We start from the raw sequence: 21,064 nt of genomic DNA on the forward strand, positions 1-21,064 counted from the left end.
TCCTTTCTTCCTCCCCTCCCCCTCCCCCCTTCGCCTCCCTCCTCGCTGGCTCTCGCGCTCCCTCCTGTTTCTAATTCCTTCCACTAGCTCGAAGCCTCATTCAGCTGCCGCTGCCAGCAGAGTGGAATAGGCTGGAGGGATGCTGCTGCTGCTGCGCCTCTAGTTGTGAATGGGACTTGCCTGCTCGCCTTCCTCCAGAGGTGACCCGAGGAGAAGCAAGCGGCCGGACGCCCAGGTAAGAGCCAGCCATCCGCCTGCCACCGGTTTGCCCTTAGATTTCGCGGAGGGGGGGGGGGGACTCCTGTTTTTTAACCGGACCTGGGCGCTTGGATTGGGCTACAGGGCTTGGAGGGGCCCATGGGAGGAGGGATGGCGATGAAGGGGGCTGAAGGTCCACGAAGTGAAAGCTTCTGGAAAGGGGGTGATCCCGAGGTGGGCTGGGGGCAGAAGGACACTGCTTGGGGGCTGGAAAAGAGCTCCCCAGCCCCAAGTGAATGGAGGGGCAGGAGAGAGACAGAGGAAGCGTTGGGAAGCCCGAGGAGCGTGAAATTGACCTGCAAGCAAAGGCGAAGCTCGGAGATATCACAGCTAAGGGAAAGGAGTCCGTCTCGGGGGGGGGGGGGGGTTACAAGCAACCTATGCCCGCGCATCAGATCTCTCCTCCAAGATCTCTGGGATCTGGGCTCGCTTCCTCTCTCTACATGTCTCCCACAGTGCGTGCTCGGGCTTCGTTTCTTGTTGATTTCGCCCACCAAAGCGCCCGGGTCCCCCACAGCAAGGCGAGCCGGCTGACTTGCCGAGCATCAATTTGGAGGCGATCAAGATCAGGACAAATCGATGCTCTGGATGCACGGGCGCATCGGCCAAGAGACGTCTTTAGGGTTCTCAGGGTTCTTCTTTTCCTCTCCCCCACCCCTTTCCCTTCGTCTCTCCCCCCCACCCCGAAGTCGAGGCAGCATTTAAAAAAAAAAAAAGAAAAAGAAAAAAAAAACCATGTCTTGGAGGTTCTCTTTATATCGCAACGCTGCGTGTGCGTCTCTAGCGGCATCTCTCCATTGCGCGCAACGGCGGTGGCTGTGCTTCGAATGGGTAGACGGAAAGTGGTTAACTCTGGATTGCTGCTCCGGAGCCTGCGGTGGGCTTTTGGGAAACAAAAGCCATAGATGAGCCTACCAGTGGTGGGGAGTTGGGGTTGTGGTAGTGGGGGCGAAGGAGCGGGAAACCCTTTCCCAAACCCGGTCTTGGCCGTTCCGTTAGAGAGACTTTGACTGCTGTTTGTTCACCATCCGGATCTTGCAGCAATCTCTCCACAAGGTACCCAAGCCGAGAGAGAGAGAGAGAGAGAGAGAGAGAGAGAGAGAGAGAGAGAGAGAGAGACGCGTATCTCTGATGTGGCTGGGAAATCGGTGTGGTGGTGTGTGTGTTTTTAGCGGATCTGTACAGGTAATCTCAGCCTTGGGGAAGGTGAAATAAATCAAGCTTTAGGGGGATGCGAGTTCCATCTACATATAACGGTCACTTTTCGAATAAAACCTCTTCCTGTGGAATCCTCCCAAGAGCCCATCTTGCAATCTGACATCACCAGGCAAACAACTTTACCTTTTGGAGAGATGCCCATTTATCATCAGCGCCTTTAAATATTTATTTGGCCAGCACCAAGGGGAGAGAAGCCAGTTGGCACATAGAAAAGAGATGGGGGAACCCTCCCCCTCCCTCTTTTCTCCCCCCTCTCTTTGTACCGTTGCTTTAAAAAAAAGAATATAAAATAAAAGAGCATGTTGCAGTGATGTGCTACAGTATTTACTCAGCGAGGACAAAGGCGTTGCTTCTGCAAAACAGGTCACTAGTTCAGACGAAGCAACAACCTTTCTTTCTTTCTTTTTAATTTTGGGAAGGAGAGGCGAGCGCTTTCTCTGCCTCTTCCACATTCCCATGGCTCGTAACTCAGCTGGGAAGGGCATGCTTCCTGTTGATTCATTTTGATGACACAATAAGAATTTTCACGGGCCATTGATCCACTGTTAAGAAATCAAATAATTTTAATGGCTTCATAATGAAAACTGTTAAGTAATAAAGGCTGCAATAGACCTACTCAGGTCGTCTGGGCCACGGATATTAGAAGGATTTCTTCTTGTTTTTAAAATTCTTTATTCTCTCTCTCTCTTTGTATCCACTTATTCAGTTTTGAAGTACTTTCATTGACATTTTGAAAACATGCAGTGCTCATTAGGGGGTATTTCTGGAGCCTCAAGCTCTTCTACACCAATGAAATATCATTCTGGATTAGAGCTTTGTGCAACAATGGAAATGAAGTGTGCCTTGATGGACGCCACCTCATTGGAATGTCAAGTTATATTGCTTTTAAAATTATTTCCATTTCTACAGAATGGAGACATAGGAGTGGAGGCAGGCAACTGAAGAGTTTTCCTTGTGTCCCACAATTTCACAGCCTAGCATATGCACTTTTCATGGTTTTTGGAACAAGCAACAAAGTAGAAGAGGGACATTAACATAGGCAAGAGGAAAGTATTGCAGTTCCTCTTTTGTGTTTTAACCCCCCCCCCAAATTAAGATGGCTGTTTCAGCACATTTTAAGAAGGCACTGTGCCCCAGGAAATGTAAGTGTGAGCACAGTTTGCCTTGCTTCTTCCTGAGAACAAATAAAAGTTGGAAAAGAGAGGACTTTGGTCGGCAAGTTGAATGAACAACAAAAAAACAAAGACCTCACTCCCTGCAAGAAAACACACACACACACACACACACACACACACATGCAATATGATTAATGTATCCTGGATGCATTATTTTATTCAGCATTATAGAATTTCTATTTAAAGCCCCAATCCCAATAATGCAACCGGAGGAATGGGATGACACTGCTATTAATAGGTTTTCTCATCAGTTCCGTCTTTGCAGAAATGCACAAACTTTGCATATTTGGGCAAGTTCATTAGCATGGGAGCCCTTACAACGAGCTACGTCAATAGTCTGGGGAATAAGTTGCATTTGCGATTATGATGGGTAATTTCTCATCAGGGCGGGCGGTAAAGCCAATACAGAGAAGGCCTAACAAAATGAAATGTTTTCTGTCATGTAATAAAATATGGAGGATGGAATAAATATGTTATGATAGAGGATGATGGTTCTTGGGGACTCCCCCCCCACTACCCTTCATCTGATAAATTATGGGTTTTGTTGTGTTCTTTTCATATGACTGGAAAAGTACAATTTATAGATCTTTTTTTGACTGAATGGAAGGGTGTGTGCGTGCGTGTGTTTTCTCCTAACTAATTAAAGCCTTGTGTTTATAGTTCAAGCAACATACAGATATAGATAATTTGAGTGAATGGGGTGGGTGGGGGAACCCCTAAATGGAGAATAATTTTTTAAAAATTCTTTAAGTATATCTGTCAAGAAGATAGTTCCATACTTGCTTTAAAGGGGATGTTTTAGAGAGACGATCTATGTAACTCACCAACAAGATTTTGTGAAAATGCAAAGAAACTTCAGATTTCTTTTATGGAACAATGCCCCTATTAAAAACCAACAACAACACACTCCTGGAATTAATTTGATATGGAGCATTTGATTAAGCATCCTCCTTGTGTGAAAGGAAACCATATATTCATTGAAACGATGTTTGGTCTTCATAAATTATCATGGAGATAACTATAGGAATCAATTTTGTGGCAAGTCAGATATCTCTATGCTGCTATTTCACATTTACACCCTTTCTGATGTATACACTGCTATGCTATGGTCTGTTTTCCTTGCTCTATTTTTCTCACCACTCAGTTTTGGTGAATGTTTTCTGTTGATGTCTGTGGATTCTTGAGTGGAACAACCCTCTCTAAGGTGTTTAGTTAGTAATGATATTCATGAGTTGATTGATAAATTAAAACTATCTGTGGCTGGGGGAAACTGGTACAAGTTCAGGATTGCCCATTCTTATCTCAGTTTCTAAGATTACAATCATAAGATTACAACCGTTACTATGGAGTTAAGTCCCACCAAGTTCAATGGGACTTACTTCTGGGTAAATATGCATAGGACCAGGATGTAAATAACCAAGCAGATCTAGAGCTCTAAAATGGTGGCTTGGAGTTACAGAGTCACCCATATCTCCCAATAGGACTATTGTCTCTTCAAAGTGAGTCTCCAGAAAGAAAGAACCTCTAAAACTGCTTCGTTTCATGTAAGCCAAGGGTTAAAAGGGATGTTATTTTAAAGAGTCCATGGCTTTTACTGTGTCGGCCATATCTATGAATCCTACTGAAGTTGATTTTAATAAAGGGCCTCATGTTTTTTGGAAGGTACTGCTGGACATTTCATGCCTTGAGGCGATATTAGCAGGAAACTGTAGCCCTGCCTATATTTAGCAATCCTTTCTCTTAAGAGCCGAGGCTTGGATACACTAGAGGGCGCTGACGCTCTTTTCTAAGTCGACACTTGTGGCCCATCTGCTTTTTAGGCCACTGTGAAAAGCTGTTTTGTTACCACCGGCCTTGCTTGCCCTCTCAGGGGAGACTGAACTCAATCTCACTGTGGTTCGGGCTAATGCGCAGGCAGTTTGTCAGGATTAACATCTTTCTAGTCAGTCTTTCTAGTGTTACCGTCAGCATCACGTTACCACCTTGGAATTCTTTGCAAACTTCTGGAATTCTGTAACCCACCCGCACCCCCCACCCCTGCAACTTGTCTGAGGAAGGAAGAAGCTGGCCTCAGCTCCACTAATATCTTCAGGCTTTTTCTTTCTTCCAGCGAAAGCATCATCAGAGGAGCGGTAGAGTTGTTTTGTTTATACACGTTGTAGCCCAAATCAGAATCCTTGCTGGGATGTAATGGTCTAGAGACCCAGCAAGCAACCTAGTGCCCTTCAGATGTGTTGGACTACAAGTCCCATAAGGCACAGCCATAATTGATTATGGGAGTTGTAGTCCAACACATCTGGAAGGCCTACTGAGGATTTAGAGGACTGGCCATAGCTCAGGGGTGGAGCAGTGGTGGAGATGGACCCAAGTCCAGTCCTGAGGTTCTCTAATTAAACAAGTAGGATCAGGGAGCAGGTGGTGGGAAAAGACCATTCTCTGTCTTTACCCTGGGGAGCTGCTGCCAGTCAGAGCACAGCATGCACTCTTGGGCTAGATCAGGGCTGGCCACTTGTGACCCTCCCATGATCCTTCACTAATGGCTAAGCTGGCTTGGAATGGTGGGAGTTGTAGGGCAAAACATCTGGAGGACTACAGGTTGCCCACATCTGGGCTCGATGGACACATTATCTGGGATAATTTATTTATTTATTCATTTATTACATTTTTATACCGCCCAATAGCCGAAGCTCTCTGGGCGGTTCACAAAAATTAAGGATAAGGTATTTTTCTGTATCTATCTGTAAAAAGCACCTGTTTTGGAAAAGTCTGTTCATGCCACACTCTCCACTAGCCTTTTTAAAGAAAACAACAACAACAACCATTCATGTGACAGGTTTCCATTGACCATGTTCCCAGATGCATGGGGACAATTAAGATTCAAGGTAGGCCAAGAAATGTGAGTTTCCTTCTGGTCCTTCTACTGAGAACTAGATATGGGCCAAACTCTTCATTTCATTTCATTTCTTCTGTTTCTATTACCACCCCATAGCTGAGACTCTCGGAGTGGTTCACAAAAATTAAACTCTTGAAAGCTTCTGTCTCTCAGATGATATCTGTACTTCTGACCCATCAAAAGTTCTCCCTTGGATTTTCAATTTTAATGGGATTTTTCTTGCTGTATCTCTCAATGGCATGGGAGGTGCCAAGGGCTCAATGCATTGACTGATTGATTTCATGTTTTTGCAGGCCGTGCTTTCACAAAATAGAATACGCAAGAAAGTTACGGAGATATCTATTTTTTTAAAAAATAAATAAATATGTGCAGCTGGTTTTATTTGATTCTGAATAGTCAATTTTATTTATTAGAATCCTTATGACAGCCATCCCCAACCTGACACTTTTCAAATGCTTTGGACTACATCTCCAAGAATCATTGACCATCGGCTATGCCAATGAGGCCTGAAGTGCGAATCATCTGGAGAGCAGAAAGTTAAGGAAGGAGACTGTATGATATTGTCTAAAGTGGCTCCTAAACTTGGATGCCCAGATGTGTTGGGACTACAGCTTTCATTATCCCTGTCCATTGGTCATGTTGGCTGGGGCTGATGGGAATTGAAGTCCAATCTGGAGGGCACACAGTTGCCTATTCTTTTTCTAGTACATTTATGCAGATGGCTGAACATGATGCAGTGGGTCATACTATGACACCCTCACCCCAGGGTTTTTTAAACTTCTTATATAAAGAACCTCTTTTCCACAGTGACTCATCTGCTGTCTGATGAAAAAGTTCTGCATCTCTGCATGAAACTGCTGTGCATTGTACTGGATTCCGAGGGCACATATTCAGTTCATATAAGTTCTGGACCAGATCTGTTAGGTTTCACTGTTGTGTCTATGTGAACTGGCAACAATGCCTAGAATACACAAAAATACTCAATGTTCCCCTGCAGCTCTGTATTGCAGAAGAACAGAAGCTTGGTAGCAGTGGGCTAGGTGAATTTCAGTTATACTCATCTCCCTTTATAGTTCCTCTCATTGAGAAAATTCTGATGGCTTCCAAGGAACCACAGGGTCTTCTGGAACATCATCCCCCCCCCCCAGTTTGGGTGGCTATAGACCACAGCTGCACAATCTTTTCGGTCCCAGGGCAGAACACTTTTTGCACCCCAGCACTGATTTTGGTGCCACTTATCAGGTGTGGACCTATTGCGTGGACACTGCACATACCCAGATATGTACAAGACGGAAGGAGTGAGGGAACTCCTTTCATCTCTTTTCTCCCTCCCTCTATTTCTTTCTCTGTCACACATGTATACATTTCTTATAAGGGGATTTAGCACTTGAAGTAAGCTGAGTTATTTAAAGGAGGCCTCGAAAAGGATGAGCTAGATTTGAAGCTTCATCCCACGTACTGGTTTCCCTCAAATTATCCCCATAGCGTGTTGTTGTTGTTGTTGTTGTTGTTGTTGTTGTTGTTAGCTAAATCACACTCCAGGCAGCAGCACTCCTAAGATCCCTGGCATACCAGGAAAGGGTTTAAGGGGGAGAAATGCAAAAATCCATAAAAAATCAACAGATGACCTAATCTGATTCAAATTTGGTATGCTTAAAGGCCTCCTTAATATCTATTACTGTGCCAATTTTGATGTATTTGTCTTTAAAACTTACGCAGATGTAAGCATTTGTTTAATTTTACTTTAAATATATCAAACATCCTCCTGTGCCCCCAGTGGCCACTTGGAGAACAACAAAAGATTTGCTCCTAAAAGAGGTATTAAAATAGGTCCGGTTTTTTTAATATATGAAGCACAATTAAAGCAGGATGCATGGGAGTACTTCACAGTCAAAGCATATTATAAAGTGGAAAACTTTGGAGTTCTTTGCACGCAATTCACAGTGATTGCACAGTATAACCCTGGTGTGATGAAGCTAAATATCTGATCATGACCATCCTATTACTAGGGACTGTGCTGGATACCAGCAATAAGATGTAACTCTAAACATAAAAAGGGTGTGTGTGTGCAGGGGGGTTCAGTTTTGAGCAAATGCTGATTCTGTTGTCTCACATTTTCCCAATGATCAAAACCCAGTTTCCTTCACAATCTGCAAAGGGCTTGATCAACATACTTAATTGCATTGGAAAGGATACTCCATTTCAGCAGCAGAAATCAATGTGTATGGATTATAGGAGCAAGTCTTAAGTAACCTGGTGGAAAGTAGAAAACATATATCTTTCAAAAAGCTAGCTGTTCTGAGAAAATTAATACATTACATTGCTGCTTTAGTGGAATCCTAGTAATTACAGGGAGCAATGGACCCACACAGATGGTCCAGTTCAATGTCACTGTGGTTGTTTGAGACTGTGGACCAATTCTCACATTGCTTGAGCAGAGTGATTGCCATTGAGATACTGAATAATATGGACTCTCCACCATGTGCAGAATCCCATATGTCAGGGGTGGATAACTGGTGGCCTTTCAGATGTTTGGGCTTAAAACCCCTTCAGCCATAGTAGGGGATGATGGGAGTTATAGGCCAAAACTTTTTTTAAAAGAACATAAGAGACATTTTGGATCAGTCTAAGGGTCCATCTAGTCCAACATTGTGTTCACACAGTAACCAACCAGTCTCCTACAGGAACCCTGCAAGCAAAAGTGAGTGCAAAAGCACCCTCCAGCCCATATTCCACAGTGACTGGTGTACATAGGCATACTGCATCTGACTCTGGAGGTAGCATATAACCATCAGGACTAGTAGCCACTGATAGCCTCCATGAATTTCTCTAATCTTCTTTTAAAAACCATCCAAATTAGTAGCCATTGTTGCATCTTATTTATTTATTTCTTAAATTTATATACAGCCCCATAGCTGAAGCTCTCTGGGCAGTTTACAAAAGTTAAAAACAGTGAATTCCATAGTTTTGTGGATTCCATAGTACTGTGAAGAAGTACTTCCTTTTATCTGTCCAGAATCTCTTTCCAATTAGCTTCTTGGGATGACTCCTTTGGGTTCTAGTATTATGAAAGAAGGAGAAAAACTATCTCCCTAAACACTTTCCCCACACCATGCATAATTTTGAACACCTGTATCAAGTCTCCCCTTACTCACCATTTTTCTTAACTAAATAACCCCAAGCTGTTGTAACTGTTGCTCATGAGAGAGTTGTTGCTTGATCATTTTTGTTGCCTCATTCTGGACTTTTCCAATGCTACAGTGTCCTTTCTTAGGGTGGCAACTAGAACTGAACCTAGTGTTCCATGCCATAGATTTGTTATAAGGTTTTTTTTAAAAAAAATCCTTTCCTAATTATGCATAAGATGCAATTTGCCTTTTTCACAACAACCACACACTGGGTCGATATTTTAATTTATTAGTAGAGCTCAGACTAAATCTCTGGAGGGCCAGAAGTTACCCATCCTTGGTGTACGTGGACCAATGTGCAAAATGCAGCCATCGTAATCATATCAGGAAAATTACACATTTTCAGTGGTTTAAATTGCCTTGCCTAGTGTGTGAATGGGTATTTGTGAGTTTGACAGGTTATCAAATTTAGAACATTAGGAATAAGACTCTGTGTGTGTGTGTGTGTGTGTATTGTGCTTTTTCCTTCATTGCTGTACCAAGAGGTTCACCATCAAACTCATGCCTAAGTAGTTGGTGGTTGTAAATAACTCCCCACCCCCTCAGTGTCTTATGATGAACTTCTCCCCACCAGAGTAATTTGGTCTTCAAGAAATGTAACTAGCCATACAAGAGACTTCCACAGAGGTGGTTCACATCTGCATGTTCATCACTTAAAGTGGTGGCCTGCATGTGTGAATGAGTTATCATAGATATATCAGCAGATGGGACTGTCACACTGCTTCTCTCGTAGCACCTCAAGTGGGATGTTGGGCAGCAATGGTTGATTCATACAGCTTTCAATCAGGTGTAGAGAACTAAAGTTATGTCCATCAAAGTGTGAACCTGGCCTTGGTTACAGAGTTAATGTTAACACAACTACAGAGTCACAACAAGTTGATGGAACTGTGCATGACTATTTGTCCATCTGTCCATTGTATTGTATGTCTCTGGATGATTTGTGGTAGATTGGCAAGGATGTCTGACTCTAGATTATTCTAGGACTCAAAACAAATTCCAGGACTCTGAATTATTTAATTTTAAGCATATGTCTTCTGCACTAGGCTCCAATTGGTGGATCTCTGGGTTCTAGTAAAAACAAAACAAACAAACAAAAACCCAATAACAAAATAGATCCCTCAACTCTGACCACCCCTGGTCTGCCCTATCTGACAGTGGCTTTCCAGGATGTCAGGAAGACATTTCATTCCCCACCATTATTCCCCATCAGATCATTTTAACTGGAGATGACAGTGATGGAACCTATGCTCTGTCATTGGGCTATGGTCCCGCTTTCCCCAAATTCTTACAAAATAAGAAATAGCTCCATTGTCCTTAGTAAACAAATGGGAAGTGCCAAACCCCCAAATTGGTCTGTGAGATGCTATTTGTGAGACAGAACAGTGTATTGAGAAAGGGGACCGTAAATTTCCTTGACCTACGGGAGGCTTGTCTGACCCTGTGAGTGGTTTGCACGTTACTTTTGTATATTTCATTTCATGACTCACTGCAGCGACAAGTGGTGAAGCACATGCATGAACTGCACCAGAGATCAATTGGCACAGATAGATATTTTCTGCACATTGGCCTAGGAGTCAGGAAGTATTGAAGTATTAATTAATACTGTGTAGATGTTCATGAGAGCCAGCTGTGCCTCTAGTTTCAAGTGGGAACAGACTGTGGGGCTGTTCACACAACATGCAAACCCACATTCAGTGGATGAGTGTAGTTTTTTTGTTGAACCATGGGTAGTGTGTTATCTGAACCCAGGGCATTTTCTTTAGGATGGCTTGTTACCCATGCATTGTGGCTTGTTAACCACCCTGAACAGCCCAACAGCAAACCATGGGTTCTCAAGGTGGCGTGTTCAAGCACCATACTGCATGGATCTACTCTTGGCATGATGAAGTCTGGATCTAACCCACCAATTCTGGTGACACATTGCTTTCTTATTGGCCCTCCAGAGATGCGTCTTTAAAAGTAAATGCACCATCATCTGCATTACATTTCGGGAAACATTTTTATGTGCTACTTAAGTATGGGAATAGTTTTAAATGTAATCAGTCCCCTGGTAGTCCTATTAAATGAATTTAAATGTCAGTGCTCTTCCCCTCTTCTCCAGTGACTGAAACTACATAATTTCTGCATCAAATTTTTAAATTTTTCATCTGCTACATAGAAAGGGAGATTCAATATGTTTTAATTTTGAAATTATTTGCCAACATTACCATTTCAAATAACTTTTTATGTGACTTGCAGTGCAATCGTATACACAAATCTGTTTTTGACCACACTTAGAGTACTGTATACAGCAAGGCCATCTTATGCAAATTCACTACATTCCAAAAGAAATGAAAGCTTCACTTTTGAAGCCTTAAAAACAACAGCAGCAGATAGAAAGAAATACAGAACCGATAGGAATCAGAGAAAATACATATAAAATCATCATCAAATTGTATTCAAAGAGAGGGTCTACTTATAGACAATGGTGTGTGGTACTATGGAGGCAGCATATCTGTCAGGTATACTAAAGTATTCCTGCACTGAGCAGAGGGTTGGATTCGATGGCCTTATAGGCCTCTTCCAACTCTACTATTCTATGATAGCGGCAAAAGAAGCCAGAATTATGTTCAAAGCCAGGTTGCTTATATCCTACTGAAATCTATGTGTCTTTTAAGCACTCTTAAGTATGAGCAGGATTGTAGTGGGTTTAAAGTGTTGATCTGCAGCAGCGTGAACATGGGACCCTTCAGATGTTTCAGACCACAGCTCTCTGGCCATTTCTGACCACTGGACAGGATATCTGGGGCTGATGGGTGTTGAAGTCCAAAACATCTGGAAGGCACCATGTTGGGGAAGGCTGATGAGAAGACTTCCCCAACCTGCATCCTCTAAGGTGTTTTGGCTTACAATCCCCATCATCCATGATAATTGTCCATGCTGGCTGGGGACAATGGGAGATGTAGTCCAAACACATCTGGAAGGACCTAGGTTTATGACTATAGGATCCATATTATGGCAATCCTTATTTTTAACTGCATTTTAATATCTATCTATCTATCTATCTATCTATCTATCTATCTATCTATCTATGATCCATTGATCCATTCACCTACCTACCTACCTACCTACCTTCCTCTTTGTATTATTTAACCTACAATGTGATTTGATCCTCAGCAGAAATAATAATTTCCCATGATATTCTCTCCCCTATTCCTCACAAGATTTCCATTCCAAGATCTCAGCGCTACTGTTTGCTTCAGTGCTCACCATAAAAAATAAAATCCATCATGCTCTACCCTTGCTAAAGAGATTTAACTCTGAGATTGCAGGCCTACCTAGGTTGAAATAGAAGGGGGAAGGAACCCGGCACATCTCTGGAGAGTCAGGAAATATAGCAACATTTTTTTAAAAAATAGCAGTTATAAAAATGGTGGAGAGCTCAGTTTCCACACAGCCTTTCTACAGAAACAAGTTTAAAATATGTAAAGTTGCTCATTCAGGCTCAGTTCCAAGCACTTTATACATTTTGTGGGGTGCTTGGATTCTACCACCTTGGCAGCCTAATGTATCGTATATACTTGCATGCCTGGGAAGTCCAATTACATAGATATAATAGTTCTCCCCTGCCATTAAGCACAGAAGAAGAGGAACTTAAGGAGATGAAGGAATGTATTTCAGGATCAAGACATGTTTAGCACAAAATGATACTGTAATATTTCCCTTCCATATTCTAGCCATGATCAGAATTATTCTAGTTAATTTCATCAGAATTATTCTGGTTAGTAGCATTTCTACTCCTCCAGAATTTCTAGTTAATATAATGTCTGCATGAAGGCAAAGGGGGATCTCATTTGGAAACTGTGTTGAACTCAAAAAATGTTGGAGATCTATCTATCCCCTCCCCAATATGTAGACCTACGTTTTTTGCCAAAACAGACTTTTTTAAAAAATATACTGCATTAAGCAAGCAATCTGCATACTCACATATGTGAGAAATTGCCCTAATATAGGATTAATTTTCCAATCAAATTTGAGCAGAAATGAGCTTGGCTGAAATAATGACCTTGATAGCGAAAATGTCAAGACCGATACTTGGAAAGATGTGACAGATGCCTGCTAGCGTGACCTTGGTGCTTTAAAAACCGTTGTGCTGGACTTTGTGAAGGCCTGTGTGTACAGTTATTCCTTCAGTTACCACAAACAATGGCAATTTGTATGCAAGGCTGCATTTCAGACAGGTGCAATGGTTTGCCCCCAATCTAGTACATAAAACAAATATGCAAACAAACAAATGCACAACACAACCTTCTGATAATGGAAACAAATGCTAGCGATGGAGGCCACTGCACAGAAAATAAGTCTTAGCGCTTAGATTGCATTTTAGAGCTTCCAAAGCACTTCAAGTACATATCCATCCATCCATCCAACAACAACAACAACAATAATAGATATTTCTTACCCACCTCTCCCTCTGGATCGAGGTGGGGAACAACATTGAATACAATAAATAAATAAATAAATAAACTGATTAAAACATATAAAACTAATATATTATTAAAATAATAGCCAAATGTCTTAAAATTTGACTAGGTAGGCCTGCCGGAAAAGATCAGTCTTTCTAGCTTTTTTAAAAAATTCAGAAATACTGTTGAGTTGGCAAATCTCTCCTGGCAGGCCATTCCATAGTCTGGGAGGAGCAGAAGATAAGGTCCTCTGGGTAATGGTTGTCAGCCTAGTTTTGGCTGACTGTAGTAAATTCTTCCCAGAGGACCTGAGTGTCTGGGGCAGATTGTATGGGAGAAGGTGATCCTGCTGGTAACCTGGACCCAAACCATGTAGGGCTTTAAAGGTAATAACCAACACTTTATACATCACCCAGAAACTATATGTTTGCTTCTAAATACATTTGATGGGCTAATTCTGCCATGTAAGGAGCACACAGGATCATAGCCTAAATTAGTGCTGCTGAAAACAGATGTACAATAACATTGTAAGTTGCAATGCTTCTAGTCAGATGGCATTTCTGGATAATTAACTGATACATCCACCTGGCAGTAATATGTATTGTTTCCATTTGATGAGTGCAGTTCACATGAACAGAAAGAAGCAAGAGCACTTAGTGAATCCTGAGACTTGGAATGAAAAGCTGTGGAGAAGTGTGAATGGTTAGCCTGGAGTATGGCAGAGTACCATTACCCAAGTACCTTTATTGGAGGAGGAGGAGGAGGAGGAGGAGGAGGAGGAGGAATTGATTAGTAATAATGTACTTCATTAACACTCCACTTTCTCAATCATTGTAATTGTGACTCTTCCCTTAAAAAAAGAAAAGAAAACATCAAACAGAAAAGGTTTCATTTCAACCCAATCAATCTAATGTGTTAACATTTATGCAATTTCCCCTTTATTGCATTTATAGAAGCTGCAGGATCCTTTTTATTAGTCCTATTGCATTGTCTACATAGTCTACAATCAGAACATTAAGGGTGCAAAGTTTGCTTTGATGCTCGGGTGCCAAATTTACACAGCAGGGCAAGACAGACGTAAATGGTCCTTTACGACTGCAGGGTAAGATAGACCATTACATTTCCTTCTTCCCACCTCACCTTGATCATATTGATCATACATATTATCTGCCAGCCTGGTGGTTCAGTTTGATCAATATCAATTGGGGATAACCAGAAACAACTTTCTAAAAGAAAAGAAAAGATGGGAACTGTGAACGTGCGGAAACTTAACCTCCACCCCTTTTTAAAAGAACACAAGAAGAGCCTTCTTGAATCATGACTGAAGGTTATTATTATTATTATTTATTTATATAGCACCATCAATGTACATGGTGCTGTGTACACCACAGTGAACCTTGATCAAGTGATCAAGGTTCACTTGATCCAGCACTCAGTTCCCCTTAGTGGGCAAAGAGCTGCTTTCAGGAAGCTATGAAACTTGGCATCAAGGTCATAAGTCTCCCACTGTGGTCTCCCTCAGCATTTCTTATTCAGTGGTACTATGCCTCCGAACGTGATTCTGGGCACAATTCAAAGAAATGGTTATGACCTATAAAGACCTCTATAGCTTGGGACCAGGCTACCTGAAAGATGGCCTTCTCCCATACAAGCCTCCCCAGGACTTAAGAAATTCAGGAAAGGCCTTTCTTTTTATACCAGCACCTTCAGAAGATTGTGTGGTGGCAATGCAAAAGAAAACCTTCTAAGTGGCCACCCCCTGGCTGTGGAACTCCAAGCCGAGGAAGGCTAGGTTCTCTCCCTCTTTGCTGCCCTTCCACTGGCAGGCAAAGACCTCTTCTTTTTTATTATTATTATAGCAGGCCTTTTCAGTTGGATGCTGCATTTATTCTGCATTTATTCTGTTATTAATTGTGTTTTAATGCAGCAGTTTGATTATTGTTTTAATCAAGTTCTAGTTATGATTGAAATCCACCTTGAGTTCCACTTTTCTTGGTAAAAAGATAGGATACAAATCAAATCAATGAATCAATGCATTTAGTTAATAATCTGATTAGGCATGCATAGGGTTGCATGGCTAAATCATAGAATTATAGAATCATAGAATAGCAGAGTTGGAAGGGGCCTACAAGGCCATCGAGTCCAACCCCCTGTTCAATGCAGGAATCCACCCTAAAACATCCCTGACAGATGGTTGTCCAGCTGCCTCTTGAATGCCTCTAGTGTGGGAGAGCCCACAACCTCCCTAGGTAACTGATTCCATTGTCGTACTGCTCTAACAGTCAAGAAGTTTTTCCTGATGTCCAGCTGGAATCTGGCTTCCTTTAACTTGAGCCCGTTATTCCGTGTCCTGCACTCTGGGAGGATCGAGAAGAGATCCTGGCCCTCCTCTGTGTGACAACCTTTTAAGTATTTGAAGAGTGCTATCATGCATTATTATTTTTAGCAAATAGCTGCTTTTCCTTATATCCCCACAAGTAAAAAGATCAGAGATTTAGGCCTTAGCTAGATCAGGCTATATCCCAGGGCAAACCCCAGGATTATCCCTGTGCATCCAGATGACACACAGGGGATCCCGGGATCAGGGAGGGATGATCCCTCCCTTGCCCGGGATAGAGCCCTCCCCTTTGGGCCCACTTTTTCCACGGTCTCAGGCTGAGCCCGAGACCGCGGAACGTCTGGCCGGTTTCTGCGGCTTGACCCTGCTCCGTGCAATTATTTGCACGAAGCCTGGAGCTGCACACAGGTTGCAGCGCTTTTTAGGAGCACTGCGCCCATCGGAGTTAGGTTGTGGGGAGCACGGAAACCAAATTAAAATTTAAAAAGACTTATGTTTAGTGCACAAGCGTTCGTGCACTGCGTCCTCTTTAAAAAATTAAAAAATGGCGGGCGCGACACCTCTCTTCCTGAAGTCATCGCGCCTTACGGGTAAATGGGGACAATATCTTGCATTAATCCCAACGTGAGGTCTCCTCTCCTCTCCCCCGGACTTTCAGATAGGTCTAGCTAAGGTAGGGTGACCATATGAAAAGGAGGACAGGGCTCCTGTATCTTTAACAGTTGCATAGAAAAGGGAATTTCAGCAGGTGTCATTTGTATATATGGAGAACCTGGTGAAATTCCCTCTTCATCACAACAGTTAAAGGTGCAGGAGCTATACTAGAGTGAGCAAATTTAAAAGAGGGCAGGGCACCTGCAGCTTTAACTGTGGTGATGAAGAGGAAATTTCGCCAGGTTCCCCATATATACAAATGTCACCTGCTAAAATTTCTTTTTCAATACAACTGTTAAAGATACAGGAGCCCTGTCCTCCTTTTCATATGGTCACTCTAAGCTAAGGCCTGTGTGTTGTTGCTCTTCAATGAAAGCTGAAGACTCAAGAAGTGGTGTGGAATAACATATGTGCCCACCCATATGGCTCATTTTCAATATGTGGGGGCAGAGTTTACGCAGTAGTGAAGTTGACTGAATGGGTTGGACCTAAACTGGTGATTCTCAAATATTGTGTAGGAAGCCCTTATGTTGTTGTTGCTACACATCAGAATTATATCTTGGATTATAAATAAGATCCTTACTCAGAAGTAAGCCTCACTGAATTCAGTAGGATTTACTCCAAGTTAAGTGTGTAGAGGTTTGCAGATTGAAAGAATATGCTGTTGGTTGTATGGATTTGCATTGGCTAGTCATATGAAGCGGGTGTAGCTTATGGATCAGGTAACAGGGCTACCTGTCACCTCTGTTTTTGTTAGTTTTAAGGGGAAACACCCCCTTCTTATTTCATGTTTGTTTCCATATAGAGAAAAATAAAAAGAAATGGCTACTAATATTTCCCAGTTTTTTGGTTTGCCTATTAGGGTCAAACTGTCCTTTTTAAAAGATAACAAATGCTTAGCAAGACTTTTGGTAGATTTTTCAGCTACAGTTAAGTAAAATGCAAGGTCTTGATAATATCTGTTGTGGATGAAATGGGTTATATGTACAGATCAGCCTAATCCACCCATGGGTCTGTGCGCAGATAATCACAAATCCAGCAAGAGTCCAAGATTTGCCATTCGGATCTCTGAATTAGAGAAGATATATGTAAGAGCACAGAACTTTAGTTAGCTGTTTTTTCTCTTTGCTTCTCAAAGCGATGGAGAAAAGGTTAACGAGAGGGAATTCTTGCAGGGTTTTTCCAATTGCCAGTCACAGAGCAGTAAGACTTGTTCAAAGCACACCTAGGAAAATTTAAGGTGGCCTTAAGGCATGTGATGCTGCATCCTGGCTTAATCCAAACAGGCCTGGGGCACTACCTGGGAATTCTGTGGCTCAGGGCCACCCTTTCAATTGCCTGGCCAAGCAGGAATTTGTACCCAGTACCTCCCCAGTTCAATCCCACACCCTATCTATCTAATACCGTACTCAATAGAGAGCTCAAAATAGCGGGTTGTGGGGAGGGAGGGCTTGTGAGATTTCCCGATTTCCCTTGCTCACGTTGTTTCTCGATGTGGCACTCACAAGATTTGTGCATTTTGCTCAATCAGCCTTCTTTTGGTTGAAATAATTGAAATCCCTTCTGGGCATCTTGCTGTCACAAATGTGCGGCGCACTTAGAAGTGGGCATTTATGATTCTTGACAGTGTAATGGTGTATGAAAGGGATGGATGGGGACTGCAGTCAGTTTTTCAAATATAATTGAGTGGATAAGAACAAGATTTGTTTTGTTGTGCATGTGCCATTGCAGTGTGTGTGTGTGTGTGTGTGTGTGTGTGTGTGTGTGATTAGCTTGCCTTTTCCCTGTTCTGTTGGGATGGATGAGGGGGAAAGACAGCTCTGCCTTTTCCTTTTCCTTTCTTTTCTACTCTATCACAGCCTTCCTGAACCTGCTGCTCTCCAGATGTGTTGGACTACATATCACATCATTCCCAGCCAACATGGACACTATGGATGGGGATGATGAGATTTGAAAACCAACACATCTGGAAGGAATTAAGTTGGGGAGAGCTGCTCTAGAGTAATCACGGGTTCCAATTCATATTGGGACCCTAGCATGGGGCACAGGCAGGCTTTAACACCTGCTCCCCTGCTCCGGTCCTAAACTGTCCCACTCTGTCTGGTGAGATCCTGATTACACACCCACTCGCTTAGTTGCTATTTTCATTTTTGTTTGAAAGTGCATATTAAATGCATGGACACAGCACCCTGGGAAATTACTCTTTTGTCCCCATTCCTGCCTTTTGGGAATGCCTTGTCAAAATGTTGTTAGTGAGGGTGTTCAGGGTAAGTCTACACACCGTTCCGAAGGAGCCCCGAAGCCACTTGAGGGCGCCCCGAAAACGCTTGTGTAGTATGTACCTTAATCGTCCCCAGAAGAGGCGGAGGAGGAGGCGTGTGTGTGTGTGTGTGTGTGTGTGTGTGTGTGTGTCGCCTGAGCAGCCCTGAGCGAGAGCGTGGAGGACAATGGATCGCGGAATTCAAAGGAAGACAGGAGAGAGAGAGAGAGAGAGAGAGAGAGAAATCCCTCCCCGCAGGAAAGGCCGGGAAGCAGCGCGCGCTGCCGCCGCCTCTTCCTCCCCTTCGCCCTCCGCTGCCAGCAACAGTTTGCTTCATGTGTCCGTGTGTGTGTGCGCGTGTGTCTCCAGCCTGCTTCCTCCACCCCCCCTTCCACGCAGCCACTTGCTGTGGCTGGGGATCTCCCCCGCACGCGCTCCTTGGAGAGGCAAACTCCTTGGAGAGGCAAACTACAGAAGAAGCCGCCGCCGCCCCCCCTTTCCTCGCCCTTCGGAACGCCAAAGCACGCCTCCTCCTCTGCCTCTTCTGGGGACGATTAAGGTACATAGTACACGAGCGTTTTCGGGGCGCCCTCAAGTGGCTTCGGGGCGCCTTCGGAATGGTGTGTAGACTCCCCCCAGGTTTAACATTCCTCAGAGTTCAGCTTTCCCCAAAGAACACCTTGAAGTGAAACCTTGTAAGGGCAGGGGAAGGTGTGTCTTGCTTCTAGCTCACGTTCACATAAACCCATGAGCGCAAGAATGTTCAAAGTGCAATCCCAGGTATTTCTGAGCAGAAGAAAGTCCCACTGAGTGCAGTGGATTCCTAAGTAAGACTGTACAGGATTGTGTGACCTGCCATTGCACACCCTACTGCTGCCAAGCTATATTAAGAGGTGCTGATGACATATTATAGGCCAATTATGCTCTCCAAATATATCTTTAACCAAAAGAACAAACAACCTCTTGGCATTTCAAAACATTGCTGAGTCTCTTGCAGAGTAAATGAAATAGACCCTCCAGCAAAATAATAATAATAATAATAATAATAATAATAATAATAATAATAATAATAATTTATTTCTTATCCACCTCTCCCTTTGGATCAAGGCGAAGAACAACATTAGTACAAAAATAAATCAGATACATGAAATTAAAGAGCATATGAATTCAATACAACATCAAAATAACAATCAACACATCTTAAAAAATCTTGGTTTAAAATTCATCTGGGTAGGCCTGCCAGAAAAGGCTAGTTTTTAAGCTGCTTTAAATTCAGAGAGAGAGTGAGAGTTGATGAATCTCCTCCGGCAGGCCATTCCACAGTATGGGGCCGACAGAAGAAAAGGTCCTCTGGGTAATAGTTGTCCACCTAATTTTGGCTGACTGAAGTAAGTTCTCCCCAGAGGACTTGTGCAGGGCGGACTGTATGGGAGAAGGCAATCTCGCAGGTAACCTGGACCCAAACCATGTAGGGCTTTAAAGGTAATGACCAACACTTTGTACTTCACATGGAAACTAATTGGCAGCCAGTGGAGTGTTTTTAATGTTGGGGTAATATGCTCACCCCTAGATGTACTGGTGACCAACCTGGCTGCCGTATTTTGAACTAACTGAAGTTTCCGATCTAGGTACAATGTTAGCCCTATGTACAGCGTATTGCGGAAGTCAAGCATTGCGTGTGTGTGTGTTACGAGGACCCCCAGCAGTAATCCTTGGAATCGTGATGTTGAAAAAAATGTATGAAACGTTGGACGGTTCAATACAGGCAGTACTAGCCTTGATAATGCATTGCATATGAACACCACGAAATGGTATACCTTTACAGCTTCCCATGTCCTCTGTTGCCAGCTCAGAAAACCCAGTATATTCAGGCAGATTCTTGCCTTCTACTTTTCTGACCACAGTAGAGGTTATTCCTCTTACACTGGTTCTTCTCAGGTCTAAAAAAAAAAAAAAGTAGCAACAAGAGTGCTATTCTGGACTAAATCTCATTTCCAGGTACTGCTTAGTGCATTGTTTTGACCTCACTTTGTAAAACACAAAAGTGACCGAATGCACACACTCCCTTCTCTCTTGTTCTCTTTGTACTCAGTGTATGCATACGTGCCCACTGAGAATATTGTTTCATCTTTGGTCATTCGTTACCAAGACTGAAAAGGGCAATGGTGCTTCATTCAGCTCCCACTGGGGCAAATGCGTGTGACATAGAGATGTACGAGAATTTTGTTTCAGGTCACACATCACTCCAAAAATGCCCCTTTCACAAATGTCCGAAAAAATGTTCCCAAATAAATGCACATTATAAATGCACATTTGATGGAACACAGACTTTTTTAAAAAATCACGTTTTCATACTTTAGTCAAGGGGGGAGGGAAGTGCACACTTTGGAAGAATGCACACTTTTCCCATTCAAACTTTTCCTGTTTGAACAAACCAAGAAAAGAGAGAACAGGTGTGTGTGTTTTTTTTAAAAAATGAGAACAGGCGTGAGCTGAATCAAGCTTTGAAGTCAAGTTTGGACAATTTCAGTAGCTCAGGCATCCCAGGTCATCTCAACCCTAATGTGATACACAATTCCATTTGTCAAATGGCCATCGTAACCCTGTTCCCCTTGAAGTTTTAGAGATAGGACCA

At 42.9% G+C, this 21,064-nt stretch overlaps 1 protein-coding gene across 1 annotated transcript in view; it reads left to right on the forward strand.

Moving 5' to 3' along the window:
* Window positions 1-52: 52 nt before the first annotated feature.
* The window catches only part of CDH11 (cadherin 11), a 127,534-nt gene continuing 106,522 nt past the window's right edge, over window positions 53-21,064 (forward strand). Inside the window, exon 1 of the mRNA XM_063141393.1 lies at window positions 53-235. The gene's annotated coding sequence lies outside the window, so the exon portion shown is untranslated. The remainder of the gene's footprint in view (window positions 236-21,064) is intronic.

This window comes from Elgaria multicarinata, chromosome 14 (genome assembly GCF_023053635.1).
Source record: "Elgaria multicarinata webbii isolate HBS135686 ecotype San Diego chromosome 14, rElgMul1.1.pri, whole genome shotgun sequence".
Taxonomy (NCBI): domain Eukaryota; kingdom Metazoa; phylum Chordata; class Lepidosauria; order Squamata; family Anguidae; genus Elgaria; species Elgaria multicarinata.